Raw genomic sequence first — 15,921 nt, forward strand, 5'->3', positions numbered from 1 at the left:
TAAACATCCTTACATTTACCTCTTTTAAAAGGATGTTGAGTTATACTTTGTATTATGATACTGTTGAGGAGGGTTTGTAGCCACCTATTTGATTATAAATTGTATTCTCAAATATTCTTAAAAATTTTAAATTGTTAGATGATTTACTGTCCTATAAAGTTTGCTGCAGCAGTTGCAATATATTTTATATCACTCAGGAGATTTCCTTTAGAGAGAAGATCGTATTTCTTCGCTTTCCATTGGCACATATAAAAAATACAACAGAAGAAACTGCCTAGTCATAAAACACCAACTGTTCAAGACTGGCTCAGGGAAGATCCACAATAAATGTTAATTGATAGGGGAAAAACAGAGGAATTAACAATCCGCAATATTGTCCTGGAATACAGTAAGAAGCCAGCCTGTACAACTCAAATTTTGAATATCAGATACTTTAATCCATTAGAAAATGATAGGCCAGGAATTTGCAATCACTATTATTACAGAAATTTTTCTGCAAATAACAAGTATTCTCACAAAGAGAAAATTTGGAACATATAAGAAGAAATGATTCAAAGGCGGAGTGGAAGTAAGATGGTCCATTTTGGCAGCCAGAACCTTGATTTGCCTTGAAATCATGTGCCCCCTCCCCCTTTAGCCTGGTTCTGAGCTCATTTATGTGACTTCCAGTCCTGGTGGTGTGACTTGCAGCTGGCTCCAGGACCAACCTGTCCTGCACCTGTGAATGGAATTCACATCAACTTTGCCTTCTCTTAAGAAGAGAACCAGTGTCAATGCTGTTACAAGTGTCAATGCTGTTACAAAAAAGCAATGTGTGTATGTGTGTAAATATTTAAAAATAAACAAAAGTATAGGTGAAAATGTTTTATGCATGGACAAATAGACAATGCAGAATTTGATTCTACACTGGGAAAATGAATTTTGGTAATTCAGGGACTAATGAGAATCTTGGAAATGGTTGAGATTAAATTATGATAGTACAACAATCTAATAATTTTAATTTTGTGCCAGCTAAAATGAAAACTGTAAGATATTTTATCTCTCGTGCTTTAGCACTGAAATGAATCCCTAACACTAAATGGCATTTCTTAAAGGAGATGGTGTTTGTGCTGCCAAGTGCTGCAAGAGGCTAAAGAACAACATAGCTTTGGGTTTGGCAGCAGGGTAAGGTGGCTCCTCAAGAATTATAAAGATAGGAGGGAGCACTCATGAGATGTAGATTCTAAGTTACGTTCTGAGTGCTCTCTATTCATAATGTCTTGCAACACTGGAGGACTGAATTTATTTTTCTGTCACGCTGTGGATTTCCAGTACTGTATTCATACTTGTTTTAGTATGTTTAATGTTCTAGATACATTTCCCTGTTGTTTCATTGTTTGGTCATAGTGTTGGTGCTTGTGGAGGTGATAACTGTTCACAGAAAGAGTGGAGTCTGCTGTATCTTCTTGTGACTGATGGTGTACAGGGGAAAGTAGACAGCACTGTCACTGAATGCAGAAGTAGGAATTAAATTCCAAGCAATTAACAACACACAGAAAGCACTGAAGAGAATTGAGGAGTTGTGAAAGGAGGGTGGTGTTTTCCCCCCTCACTAGGAAATGTGTGAAAAATTCTGTTCTAGGGTTTTTTCCCCCCAGTCAGCAAAACAGCTACTGCTTTTTGGAATCTGTAGAATGAGCAATAGTAACTTCAATTTAGTTATAACTACATTCAAAGGCAATTTATTAAAATTTCTAAAACTTTTATCATCTTTGCACTCTCAAGGAGCTCTTGATTAGGTAACTCAGTCACTGAATTACTGAATCAATGAATAATGTGCTATTCCACTTAAAAGGGGAATGAAACACTAATTCAGTGCACTATAGGTAAAACAGAAACAGTGCTACAGTAATCTTCATAGCAATAAAGAGCACTTTAGCTGTTAAATTCTGATGGAATAATTATTAGAGTTGGATGAATAATGAATTCCTCAGCTTATTGGGCGAATTGGAAAATGAAGGCAAATCTTGAGTGAGCCAGAATACGTTCATATATATATATATATATATATATATATATATAAAATCTTTATTATTTGATTATTTTTTTTTTTTTAGTTCAGGTCAGTTTGTAAATGAAGTTTATTGTTTCAAATAGCAAAGTCTAAAGGTTTAATTTAAGAAGTATCAAAATCAAATGTGTCAGTGTTGTACCAAGGAAAGTTTAATCAATCCTAGCTCAGCACTTATTTTTAAGTCCATGAAAATTATTGCTTGTCTTCCCAAATTCTTTTTCATGTGAATTTAGATTTTCTTACAAATTACAAAAATTATTATCTCTTGGCTGTTCACTGACTTTCAACTTCAGTTTTCATTGCAGTCGCAAGACGCTGCACACTTAAATTTGGACTCTGCGAGATCCTTATGTATAGGCTAATCTTTTGCTTCTCTGTTGTTTCATTATTTTCTGTCACATTACATAAATAATTAAGAATGCAAATAATTTTCTTCACACTTTTCCTTTCTTTCTCAGCACCCTCTGGGGCCCTGTTTGTTGAAATACAATTAGCAGCTAGCTAATTTTGGCAGATATATTTCGTTTTGAATTGTAAATGATGGAAACCCAGGATTCAGGGAGCAGTTTTGCTTGCAAAACCCCTTAGCACAGGAGAGGCTGTAGAGTGGAATTTTACTGGTTGTTTTTAAGAATAAGGCCAACTGAATATAAAGTGTGTTGAAAGTAGGACTGCCTGAGAATTTTGAGTGCTAAGGATTTATGAATTTTTAACCAAGAGACTGCACGCAATACAAGATATTCAGCAAATAAAAAGAAAAAAATTGTCCTTTTTCCTGTTCAAAGTTTTGTGTTGCAAGAGTACAACACAATATCCTCTGAGGGCATACTCTGAAGACATAACAAAGCCAGTGTCCCTTTAGGCTTCATTATACTGATACCCTTGTTTTAGCTGGCTTCTCAGTTGTCTTCCCAAGTTCTGGTTGCTTCACGTAACACTTCCAGTACCATATAGCAGCAGGATTGTGTGCCAGTGCAGACAGCAGAGGGGATGTGACTGTCACCTTGCACCAGCTCCCCCGGTGCTTCTGCTGTGGCACCTTTGTGACTGTCCTGCTGTGGCTGCAGGAGTGCAGAGGTTGCACTGCATGGTCACCAAATTGCCAAGTACTGCTTCTTTCCACAGATCCTGCCACATCCATTCAGGGCTTACTCTGTGTTCACAGCTCTATTTTGTCAACTTAATGCTTCATCTTTATACCACTGCAGTTACTTTTAATGTCTTGTATGTATCTGGTTTGGTGTTGGCTTCAGACTGAATGAATTTTGGAGGATTTTTCTTCAGTTATGCTCAGACTCAGATGGAAATTGGCAAGATTACAGAGTGATCAGAGTTTTAGGAATAAGACTGCTGTGCTGTGAGGTACTACTGACTAATAGCTGAATAGGTTTTTTTAATAATTATTCTTTACGAAGTATCACACTGTAATCAGCATGCATATGCTTGTCTAGCTTCCTTGGATATTAGGATATAGTTTGGGTACAATATTCTCAAGTACAACCCCATCAACGTCCCACTCCTTTGATACTCTGACTGCTATGATGATGGAATTACATTTGAGCTCACCAGTGGATACTCTTTTGCAAGGGGATGGTGAGCTGGAAAAGAACCCTTGAGAGAGGCAGTTACTATTTGCCAGGAAACTGAACCAGTGATGTAAATAAGCCAGTAAAATCTTTGTCTCATATCTGCAAAATCTGCTATTATAAGAACTGCTCATTAGGCAACGAGTAATAATGTTCTTGTGTGAATGGCAGTGGTGTAAAACCTGCTCTGCTGTTGTTGTGTACCTAGTGCTTCATTACCACAGTAGTGTGGGATAGCATTATCAAGTGATTACACAGCAAAGTTAACACAGGCTTAATCTCTTTCATAAATTACCATGGAGAAGAGATATCTTTTATTCATAACTCTGAAAAATGTCCCTCTCCTAGTGTGAAATGAATGACATGTTTCAAGTGAAATATGGCACTCCAAAGTTCTGACATTCAGATGGCATTAAAAAAGCAGGATTTTGTGGTTTAAAAGAAATCCTAGCCAATTCTAGTATGTGAATTCTAACTTGGAAATTATTTGTTAGCCATTTTTAGGAACAGTTCTATACGTCTGGCCCTTTGTACTTCTAGATTTGTAATTGTGTTTTGGGGTTTAGGCTGCTGTAGCTGCTGTAGATTTTGTGACAGAAAACACAAGCTATTTCACAGATGGGTAGAAAGAAGTTTAATTGTGTGTAGCATGAGTAAGTGTTTACTTACTTAAACAAACAATTGCCCAGAAAAAATAGATGCAAAGAACATTTTATTCACTTACTTAAATGAAGTGCTACAGAAAGGAAGGAGAAAATGTAATTATCAAGAATATTGCCAAATCTCAAATGTTTACTCTCACTGACTGTTATGGTGTTCACCTGTGGCTCCTTTCTGTAGGAGACATCTGTGCTGTACTAAAAATACAGTGTCAAAAGAACTGCCTACAGGGCAAAATCAAGATTATGGATAATGGTATTAGTAAAATGGAAGTGAACAGCCCTTGCAGTCACTTCTGGAAAGACAGGCTATCCTTCTCCAATTAAATAATTCTCTTTGCTTTTAGTTTTCATTAGGTATAGATTTTGGAAATGTGGTCTAGAATCTTGCTGCACAACACCACAAGGGAACTTCTATCGTTATTGATGCTTCCTATCTCTTCCATGCCCTGTGCCAGATCAGGTCTGTCTGGAAGGTGAAGCCTTGGCAGAGCAAAGCCGAGGAGCTGGGATGTGCCCCATATTTTATACACAAGGGCTTAGCTGCAGCCCCACTCTGGGGCTCCAGCTGTGACATGACCTGATACCCAGCACGGGACAGGAGTGCCTATAGAGGATCTGTTGGGGCTGCTTTTGTCAGATTTCAACTGAATACTTTCCTTTACCTTTCATCTGTTTTTTGGATCCATGAATTATTACACTGAAGATCTCCCCTTTTCTAGGGCATCACTCAGTGTTTCCCTTTCCCTTTTTCTTCAGGTGAATGGTAGTAGTGCCCAGCTCTAAAAATTTTCTAGCGTAGTCTTATGTGGAATTTTCCTGCTTTCCACCTGCCATCTGTTCCAAGGAGAAGAGAATGTGCTCTGAGAAGCTGCAGATGCAGGTCTTGTGTGTCCCAAAGTTTGGATGCACATGATGCAGCCTTGGAAACAAACAGGAAAGATTGGTGATGTTAAATACACATGAAAATTGATTCCACTCCAGTTTTCTTTGTAACTTGGGAAACCTCAAAGAAATTAGTACAGATAAGGGAATCTGTTCTACAAAATCTACTAGTAACCAATGAACTCAGGTTTTATGTCTGAAGCATCTGCTTCATTTTATCCTTTAGGTAGTCCTGGACTGTGTTGACCATTGTATTGAGTTTGAACATGGCTGAGAACTGCTGGTTAAATGTAATGTTGCTGCACATGTTAGCACAACGATTCCTTAACATGTTGGAATTTTTCTCCAATGTGGTGCTGAACACAGAAAATGAATCTTTATATAACTTTGTGTACAGCTGGCTTTATGTCAATTATCAAAAATCCCAGCATGCAGACATAGTAACAATAGAGACCAAGCCTTCTGTGAATGAAATACTTTTTACCTTTGGGAGATGTTGTAAAATTTTATCATTTGACAATTATGAAGTGCTTTATGTTCTTCAGATGAAATGTGCTATGTAAATGTGAATTAGTATTATTGATGAGTTTAAGCCACAAGATTGAATGCAAATGAGAACTTCTCAAGATAATAAATACTCATTATTCATCATGAAGGATGATGAAGAAATTAAATACCTTTCACAGAAGATAGCAAAAGTATGAAGTTTAGCTGTGAGCTGAATCAAGCACAGTGGTTGACTCAACTTAAGACTATTGTTATCATGACACGGATGTGGACAAAAACAGTACAGTAATCTCCTGCACAGAGGGCTAGAGAGCAGCACAGAAACTCATGTCAAGGAGCATTCATGCCTGTGTCGCATCTTTTTTTAGTGGTGGTCTCAGAGTCAAGCAGATGTGTTGAAAGAGAGACCATAAAGGCAGCCTGCAGCAGTGGAACTCACTGTGTTATGTGAAAGTGGGATTCATCTGAATAAATATGAATGTATATCCCAAGTATGATGCACGCACATGTAAGAAAGTCACCCCAGGCAGCCCATGTCATCAGTGGTGCAGTTCAGATGATCAGAAGTTAATGTCTGTTTTTAAATGAGTTAGGATTGAACCCTTGATACCTTTTTATTGTTTAGATCCAAATCAGTATTTGGATCTAAGGGAGCCTGAGATGACCAGCTTAGATACAGATACCCACACAGAAGGCTCAAAAAACAAAGTCCATGCACATGATCCCCTAAGAGTCTGTCTTCGGCTGCTCTTTATGAGAAGGTTGGTAGCTGTCCAAGATAACATAACACAAAACAACTATTCTCTTCCTCTACTGTCTTGGCATCTTCTCCTCACAACCAAGATAACTGAATATGCAGCAAAATCACAGAGTGCAATTCCTAATTTTTCTGCAGGAGCCTTATGCCTTTGTGCTGTGAAGTGCTCTGGATTTTGGTCTAAGTCAGTGGGGAAATTAAACAAATGCGCGATTTTAAATGTGTTAGCAGTAAAGCTACAATCAGTCTAGTGCTGCTAAATTTGTGCAGCTTTACACTAGAGCTCAGCATCTTTCTGGACACAGGGATAGATGCACTCCAGGCAGCTGTTCTGTACCTGATCCAAGTGTAGTACAAGTGTAATGACCCATTTGTTCATTGCTCCTAACATAATAATCTATGGTTCTAGACATTTATCAGAAGTGCTAAATCTGTATTTAATGGAATAAAAGTACTGTTAGAAACATCAATATTCACAGAGCCTTGACATAATAAAGTCTGGCAGGATTGTTTCCTCTCACTTATTTAAAAAATAAATCAGGTCCAATTAAAATACTGTACCTTGTTTCTACTAGAAAACTTCTGTGGTGTGCGTTCATTGTGTCATGTAGTTACAGTGTTTACAGGAATTCATCATCTGGCATGAGGCCTACATTTTGGCAGCCTCAGGAGTATTACAAGCAGAGCTAAAATGAACCAGGGTTCCAAGAACACCACTTTAAACAGAAATAACTCCCTTTTATCTGGTAAAATTCTATACAAGATTTCTAAATTTCTATTTGGAATGGGATTACGCTGTTGCTGCTGAGTTGGACTCCGTATCAAGGGTTCCAAGTAGCAAAAAGTAATTTGGTGGTATTGCATATGAAAGAATCATTCTGAACTGAGAAATTTTCTCCCTCAAAGGAAAAAAAAAAAAACAAAAGCAAATAAAAACCACCTTATGAATGGAAACATTTTGGAGCTATTCTTTAATAATTGTGTCTGTGTAGCACTGCTTGAAGTGCATGAATCATACTCAAATCAGCTGTGGCATCCAGGCTGCTTTCCTGTTTGCACCATCTTCCTGAAAGCGGGTTGTCTTTGAGAATAGAAATATCCTTTTTCCAAATACTTCTACCCTAAACCAGCACCAAATGTCTTTCTGAATTCAGGTGGGTGTCTTTTTATACACAAGACAGATTTGGCCCTCCGTGAGAATGTTTCTTATTGCCAGATTTGAGTGAATGCACGAGATAATACTATGGTTCTTCATTCCCAGGTGTTGAACTTGGGAAAAATTAGCACTTTCCTGGACAACTCTGGTTTCTCACACTAGCATGTAACATTTACTTGATCCCAAACCTAGATGCAAGAAGGACTCCTCACAACATGCTCCTATCTCAGTTACAGACTGTAGCCAGGAACTTCTCTTCCCACAAGGGCTCTGTGCATTTAGGGATTGTTTAAGCTACTTGCATGGTACAAAAGGATTTTACCTTTAGAAAAAAATGTCAATCTGTTCTGCTTCCTCCAATATAGCAGGATATCTCTTGGTCTTGCTGGAGAAAAACAATCCCTTTTAATACTTGCAAGTCTTAAAAAAGGCTCTGCTGAGAGAAAGTAGAAGTTGCTCTATCACTTGGTGTTGAAATTGCTTTCTCATGTACACGAATTCAGTTGTAGTGAAAATGAGCAGGGAGAAAAAAATATATATTCACACTTAAACCCCAGTAGATTTTTAAGTTTTTACAAGGTTTTTATGCCTTATGTTAATGGCCACATAAATCACCTTGTGTAAAATCAAAAAGGGCAAATAGAAGTTAAGAAGGTAACATGTGAGAGTGGCTGTTTTTATGGTTTTGAACTGATCACATGACAGAATTCATATGTCATACTCACCCCTTTGGCCAGTAATAACTTGACTTTCATGTCTAAATGTGTCTATTTGCTTTGGAAAACTGAACTGATCATTTAGAGTATTATTTGTCATTATAACTTTCTTGTTGATGACATTCATAAGTTCTATTGCAAAAGGAAAAAGACCGAAATGAAAGAGGTCTACTCATTCTCCTGCTCATGTGAGTTTTATTTTGAGGTTAGAACAATGTGCAAATGGTGTAGTGCAAAAAGATATTGTAAATTCTTTCTTTGCTGTTACAGAACTAATCTCTCATACTTTCCCCATCTGTTTTACTTCTTTCAGGCCACCATATTTCCAAACTCAAAATTCATCTGGCATGGTGGAGAGATGTTGATTTTAATCTCTTCTTTCATTGTTTAAGCAGTAGATTCTCCCCCAGTACATAGATTTTGAGGTCATGTGCATTTCTCTGTTCTAAGATAAGGAATTCTGTTAGTATCTTAACAATGAGCACAAATGAGTTAGTTTTACAATTTTTACATAGATGCATATTATATATGCATTTATGTATGGAATTGCAGTAATAGAGATAGTTAAACCAGAAATTAATTTTAATTGTATGTACGCTGCAATGATCACATTATCTCTTGCCTCCCATACATTTTTTACTTAGCAGAATGGTTTTCTGAACTAGTTGATACCAATGGGACTCAAACATATTGAAAATGCAGATGAGGGTTAAGACGTAATCAGTCTCTTACAAAAACAATTTCACTTTACTGGATTCTGAATATTTTCCATATGAGGACTTTCAGCTAATGGCATTGCTAAGAATTTCCATTTCAGGATTTTTCTTTATCTGTCATCTGAAAATTCAACCATCACTAGGTACATAGGCTTTATTTGCTCCTTTCTTACTCTTACGTAGTACCTACTTTTCCTTTTTAAATAAGTTGGCATTCATCTGAAAAAAAGTAAAGCATGCTATTCTCCTGTACCTACAATCTTCTCTACTCCCTCTCATTGCTAAATTCACATTCAAGGTCAATTGCCTTTAACTACTGTAGGCTTCTGGCTTTGTCCTTCATTCCTAACTGTCTTTGGTCTCTGCAAATTGCAAATGCTGTCAGATACATTAGTATTTAGTTGGGAAGAACAACTCTTTGTTGCTGTTGTTCTGTATTTCCCCTTCGGCCTTCGTATTAGCTTTCATTTTTCCTCACTGCCATTTTGCAAGCAGTGTAAATGTTAACAACGGTATTGGAGATGACCTGGCTGTGACCATTTTAAACTAGGAGGAAACTGTGTGTGTGGGAAATGGATGTGAACCAGCTGCCAAACCATGAAGGAAGGATGCTGTGAGGGGTGCTATCGGATAATAAGCAGTCAAGAGCTTAAGGTGTATTGCCAGAGCCAACAGAGTTGGTGCTGCATGAAAAACATTTTTGAGAGACTGAAGTGTACTTCTAACCCCTGCCCTTTGCCAAAAGGCATTCAAATTCTCTCTTAATTATTAAGCAAATGGCTTTATTTGGGAAAGTGTAAAATATTCATCTTTTTTGTTAGACCCTGTACAGACTGGAATTGCATCCCTGATGTACTGTATTGAATTATGTCAAAACCTCAGTGCAGTAAGCATGTCTGTGGTGTGTGACATCCTTGCCTCTCATCTCTCTGCTAATTGTTTCTTCCCCTCCTATTTTCTAGGTCCATTTCACAAGTAAAAGATTGAAAAGGTGAGAAAGTTTGGAATTTGATGGAAAAACATTGGAGCCTGATATGTGGCCAGCAGTTTCATTTGAAGGCAACTCAATTATAAATTCAGCAGGCATTCACCATAGCAGGGTAAGTGCTAATGAACTCATTTGGTATTCATGAGAATGTCAATATCTATCTATTGGTACGAGTTTCATTGAAATTCAGGTGCATACCTAAGAACATTCAAGAATTATATTAAACACTGCAAGCAGCCAACTCTTCATAACTTAATTAATAGTATACTTTTTGAAGACAGATTCTCATCTGTTGTAAATCATTAAAAGTCAATGAAGTTATATTGAAGATCTGCTCAATTTCTTGTATTAAGTTCTTGGCACATGTTGAGAAAAAGAGCTTCCATTACATACAGAATTAATTAGTACTTAAAGGGAAAAAGAACATAAGGTGAAAGGGGAATTGGTGTTGCTGTGGCTTCTGGAGGTTGAAGTTCATTAGGAAACTGAAGCAGAGCTTGAATTAACACTCCATGTCTTTTATTTGTGAGGACAAAGTCTGTGGAAATAGTACCAATGAGGAACTTACTAGGTTTTTAGCTTTGCCACGGCAACACATCACTGTGGGTACTCGAGGCACTGAAAACAGTTCAGTACAAGCTGGAACTCTGGTTACATACAAAAGACTGAATAAACTTTGTGTGAATTAGCAGCAGTTTCTTAACATTAAAGATTTTGGACTGCTGCATAATTTGTGGAAATTACATTGACAAAGAAGCTTGGAATATTTTCTCAGTTGCTTAAGAAAGTTATTGTTTTTGCTAATTTTCTATTAATAGTACTCTTGCTATCCAATTTCTACTCAGAAATGAGATATTTAATATCATGTGTCCACTCGCTGTTGTGTCTGTGTTGTTTTCTGGCTCTCTCCAGCAATAGCCACAGTTCATGACCAAGTGGTGTCATACCTTCTCTCAACTGGGTTTTTCAGAATAGTTTTAGCTTAAGAGACAGCCCTGATTGTCTTAAATTACCTCTAAAATCAAGTATAGACACTGCTCTAGTTCATGGTAATAGTTCAGTGAAAGATCAAAAAACTGTAATGTTTACGGTGATGTACTGACCTGGTGGCTGAACCAAGTCTCCTGTAAATTAAGGTAAGCCAGGCATTTTAATTATTCTTCACTTATTTACACTGGCTTGGTGAGAGTAGATGTGCATTTTTTTGCAATTCTGGGAAGGTAAATTCCTTATAAAATCTTGCCCTTTGCACACAGATATATGCCAGGGAAAAACTTAATGCATTTTCTAAAACCAGGAACTTGACAGTATAGGCAAATATCTGCATACTTGTCTGTCAGAATAATTCAGATTAAGCAGTGATCGTTGTTAAAATAAACTTGGTGTACGTCTCTTGGGTCCCGTAGCTCTACTTCATAGATTCCTTCCTTTTACCAGCAGCAGGGTGTGGGTTTTTCAAGAGATTGACTTCGTGATCCAGTGTGGATTGTAATCTGGTTTGTCACTCTGTAGCATGGTACTCAGCCTTACTTAAACTATCAGTGTGCAAATCTTTCAGCAGATGCATTCAGGAACTGTTTCTAAAACAGCAAAGAATAATTCCAGTTGCAAGGGTCCTCAGAAGGTCTCCAGTCTAAATTCTTTCTCTAAGAAAGGCCAACTGTTAAACCAGACCAGGTTGCTCTGGTTATTCACTCTGGTCTTGAAATACACTAATAAAAAATAATTTTAAATTTTAACCTTCGAAAACCTCATACCACATTTTTTAGGCCAAGATTTTTTGAAATACATGAGGAATTTGGATGTCTCAGTGTCCATCTGTGGATTCTCTAATTTTTTTATACCACAGTATCCAATCATTGAGTACCAAGTTCCCTATAGCAACCAAATTAAAGGTGAATCAATCCTTAAAGTGAAAATTATTAGGATGCTTTACAAATATCCAGTTTTAATATGAACTAAATCAGTAATTTAGAAACTTGTATTTTGATTTGTTTTTCTGTTTAAGAATGTAGTCTGGATTAATAAGACAATAAGTATTCTTGAACAATCCCTTCTAGTGTCTTAAAATGCCATATAACATTAAATAAATTAAAAGGTGTAGCAAAAAAAATAAAAAAGACAGTGGGGCAAAATGGAAAGTGCAGATGCTGCTGATTTTTTAAGTTGCTGAATTTAATATTTCTAGAATTCTGTTTCCTGTATCATATTGAATGATAATTCATTGTTTAGACCATGAGCTAGTTTTAGTGTATGAGCTTAGAGATTTTGTATTTTGAAACCATAATAGGAACACATTCTAACTGTAAATGGTACATGTGGAACTGTGGACATCTGTGCAGAGCTGATGAGGTGATGTCAGTTGGATGAACCCATTTGAAATTCATTTTATGGTTGGCTTTTGCGTCTCTACTTTGGTATGCGTGTATCACATTTCTATGTGAACTGTAAAAATGAAAGTCGCTGGACTTGGATTCAGCTGGTTGTGCTTTCAGCTCCTTGGAATTCTTTAAACTTGATTTTTTTGTGTGATCAAAACAGGAGCTTTGAAAGTGAACATAAAATATTGAAGTGTTGTAGATTTCACTGCAAATCCTGCAAGTATGAAAATGTTTTCTTCTAGAGTGATGTTTCATTACTGGGGAATATTGGTTCCCTTATGATGTAATATTTTTGTTACTGTTCCACTAGGAAAACAGTTCTGAAACAAATAGGTTCAAATAACGGGAGATAATTTAAAAGAAAAAAATTAGCTTTTCTTAATTTTCTATATTTTCCACTAAACAAGGATAACACTGTAACTCAGCCTTTTGTTAAGAGAATTAGTGAGGAGAAGATGCCACTTGTTTGAAAGACACTTATAAAAGACACTCTTCCAGACTGAATCCGTTTTTGAATTTGCTTTTGCTTGGGATGTCCTACTTTTTTTCCTTGTAGTACACAATATACTTAATGCTCTCAAAGTTTTCCTCTATGGTTGAAATTGTTCCAGTTTCGATCTGCAGAACAAGCAGCTTCCTGTTCCTCTGATGCTTCCAGCATAATGCCATGTACACACATTCACTGCATAATCCATTGCAGAGTTCAAAGCTGCTGAAAGGAAAATCACTGGTGATGTATGGCTGAGTTTAATTTCATTTTTCAGCCTTCTGCCCTACTGTAGTTTAATAGTTTACAGTAAACGAAAGTTGCTGTGTAATACCTTACCCACTGTTATTGCATCAAGCGGAACAGCAGTAACTTTTCAGGTTTTTTTCTCTTTGCATCAGTTGATAGTGTTAAACTGTGTCCATAAACCACTCACCTTTCCTTCCTTTGTTTCCTTAATGAGTTGGAAAACCACTCTCTGAGGGGGAACTAGAGAAGCATGAAATTTAGCTTTTCTGAAATGACTTACAGAGCACCAATGCAATAAAACAAGCACATATTTGCTTGCTAATTAATTTTCTGTATGTAGCAAAGAATGGAGAATTATCCTATTATCTGCTGTGTTTGAATTGGTCTATATACAGAACTAATGTATGCATTTATACAGATAAATTTTTAAAATAATTGTTCAAGACAGTACCTTTGAGGTACAGACAAAATATAACATAGATATTTTAGGGATCAGCAGTTTGCTTGAGAAATAGTCTGTGCCTCTATAAAGTTAATTAAAAAAAAAATCAAACTTCTAAGGTATTTGAGAAATAGGTGGTTTGTGACTTCTTGGAAGTGACAATGGAGGAATAGTCACCATGACTTTGGGTACATCATCTTTTGCTGCTTTCTGAGAAGAGACCATGGCTCATGTACATGATCTGCTAGCAAATGGCATTTTTTGCATGAAAGTTATGATTTTGCTAAGAGAACATTTGCTTAATTTTGAATCTTGCTTCATCTATACTGTAAAGTAAAACAGCAGCCTAAAATACAATTCCTAACATTCATCTTTCCTGCAAATAGGTAGGATAAGGTTTAGTACTGAGAAATGGGTATATTCTTTTGACTTGGGAAAGAGGGAGATGTTTGTCACTTACGAGTAGCTTTTAATCTCCACAAACTCTTGTCTCTGAACCATGGTTGTGCCTGACCCCAATCTGTCTTTATGAGAGAGATGCACTTTCCATCAGAGTCCAGACATTTAAAACTTTGATTTTATGGTGCTAATAGGATAACAGACTATGCATATGCACACTGTCAGGGCAAAGCCTGCAGTGAACCAAAAGGAACACAACTGACTATGCTTAAAATGCAAAGAAGACTTCTCCAAAAAGAAAAATAAAAAAATAGTTTGTCAGAGTTTTTGTAATCACTGCCAGAGTAATTTGATTACATCCTGTAATAATCAGAATAAATCCTCTCAAGTAGTTTTATCAACACAATGTGACGTGTTGTAGATTTTAAATTATTAATTCAAAGAAGGACTTGTAACCACCTCTGATTGTGTTGGTTAAGGAAAAGTATCTAGGCTGACACCTTATTGCTTACAAGGACAGGTAACTTCAACTCTACTGTTGAAACATTGTGATGTGTCATAAACAGACACAACATGAAGTAGATTTTTTTTTTTTCCAGAGGAGAAAGAGGTCTGTGTTTCATTTTCAGCATTTATTATTAGTTTATTAATAATGACATTGCTATATCATAGTAATGCTTCACAGATCTTACAGTGCCCTCACCAGAAACTTCAATGTGTATATTATAAAAGTTATTTAAAATAGGTCTGAAACGTGATCAGTAATTCAAACAGATTTAAACTTCACAGTGGCTTCTAACCTTAAAACATTCTTTTTAGTACAGAGGATATGAAGGTGGAATTAGTTTTAATTTAGAATGCTATTAAAAAGCCTGTGATTCTAAGCCAGAGGTATTTCACAAGGAGTGGAACACAGCTAGTAAGGTAAAATTAGGCAGATCTAAACAACCTGCAGAATTTTTTTCTTATATTTTCAGCATTAAATCTTTAATTGGTTCTTGGGTTCCATTGTCTGAATAAGAGATTAGATTTCACACATTCATTTGCCATGACAAATTTAAACCGATTTAAAAATTAGTCCCTTTTATACTTTATGGAGTGAGGTAACCAGTGGACTGCAGAGTTCTTCAGCATATAAAGTTAATAAATAAACACTAGCCTTTCCGATACTTACATAGTTAGAAATTGTCAGTGTCTGTTCATTCTAATTCAGGTTTTGTTGACCTTTATGGGGCTTTTCTGCTTCTTTTATTCCTGCAGAAAGAGCTAGAGACATGCAAGCTATCATTTATGTTCAGCAGAGATGGATATTTACCAGAATGTTGAATGGAGGTTTTTCACATGTATTCAGCTGATACATTAAAATAAACTATTACTAATGAGTTAATGTCTCTTTGGGGGTTCTGCCTGGAAAGCATATACCTAATGACTTAATTGTTAGAAAAATCTGGGAAGCTCATTACATCTTAAAGGAAAATGCCAAATGTTTCTGCAAAGAAATCCTAGATGTAGGAGCTTGCCCCAAAAGGAAATCAAGGCTTGCTATGTAGCCCCAGAGTTTAATGAGCATAGCCCAAATTTTAAATAGCAACTAACTGCCATGAATGAGAAATATGATCATGAATAATGCTACTGAACGGTTTTCATTAATGTATATATAATAAAAATTGCTCTATTTAAGAATAGATCCTGAACATTAGGGAGGTAAAATTCTGTAATTTGTGATGTGCCCAGGTGTTAATGATAGTACAGAACAGTGCAATATGTAGCCTTAACTAATTTTGTATTTTATTAAAAGAAGTTCAAATCAACTGGAGAACATTAATTTATGATGCAATGAGACATCTCAAAAATTGTGATTATTATTCTGACTAGGAATGGGAAACTGTTTTTGTTAACTATTTCACTGGCTGTGTCTATCTGCAATCTCCTTTCTGTAT

The sequence above is a fragment of the Cinclus cinclus genome, chromosome 7, assembly GCF_963662255.1.
Source record: "Cinclus cinclus chromosome 7, bCinCin1.1, whole genome shotgun sequence".
Lineage (NCBI taxonomy): Eukaryota > Metazoa > Chordata > Aves > Passeriformes > Cinclidae > Cinclus > Cinclus cinclus.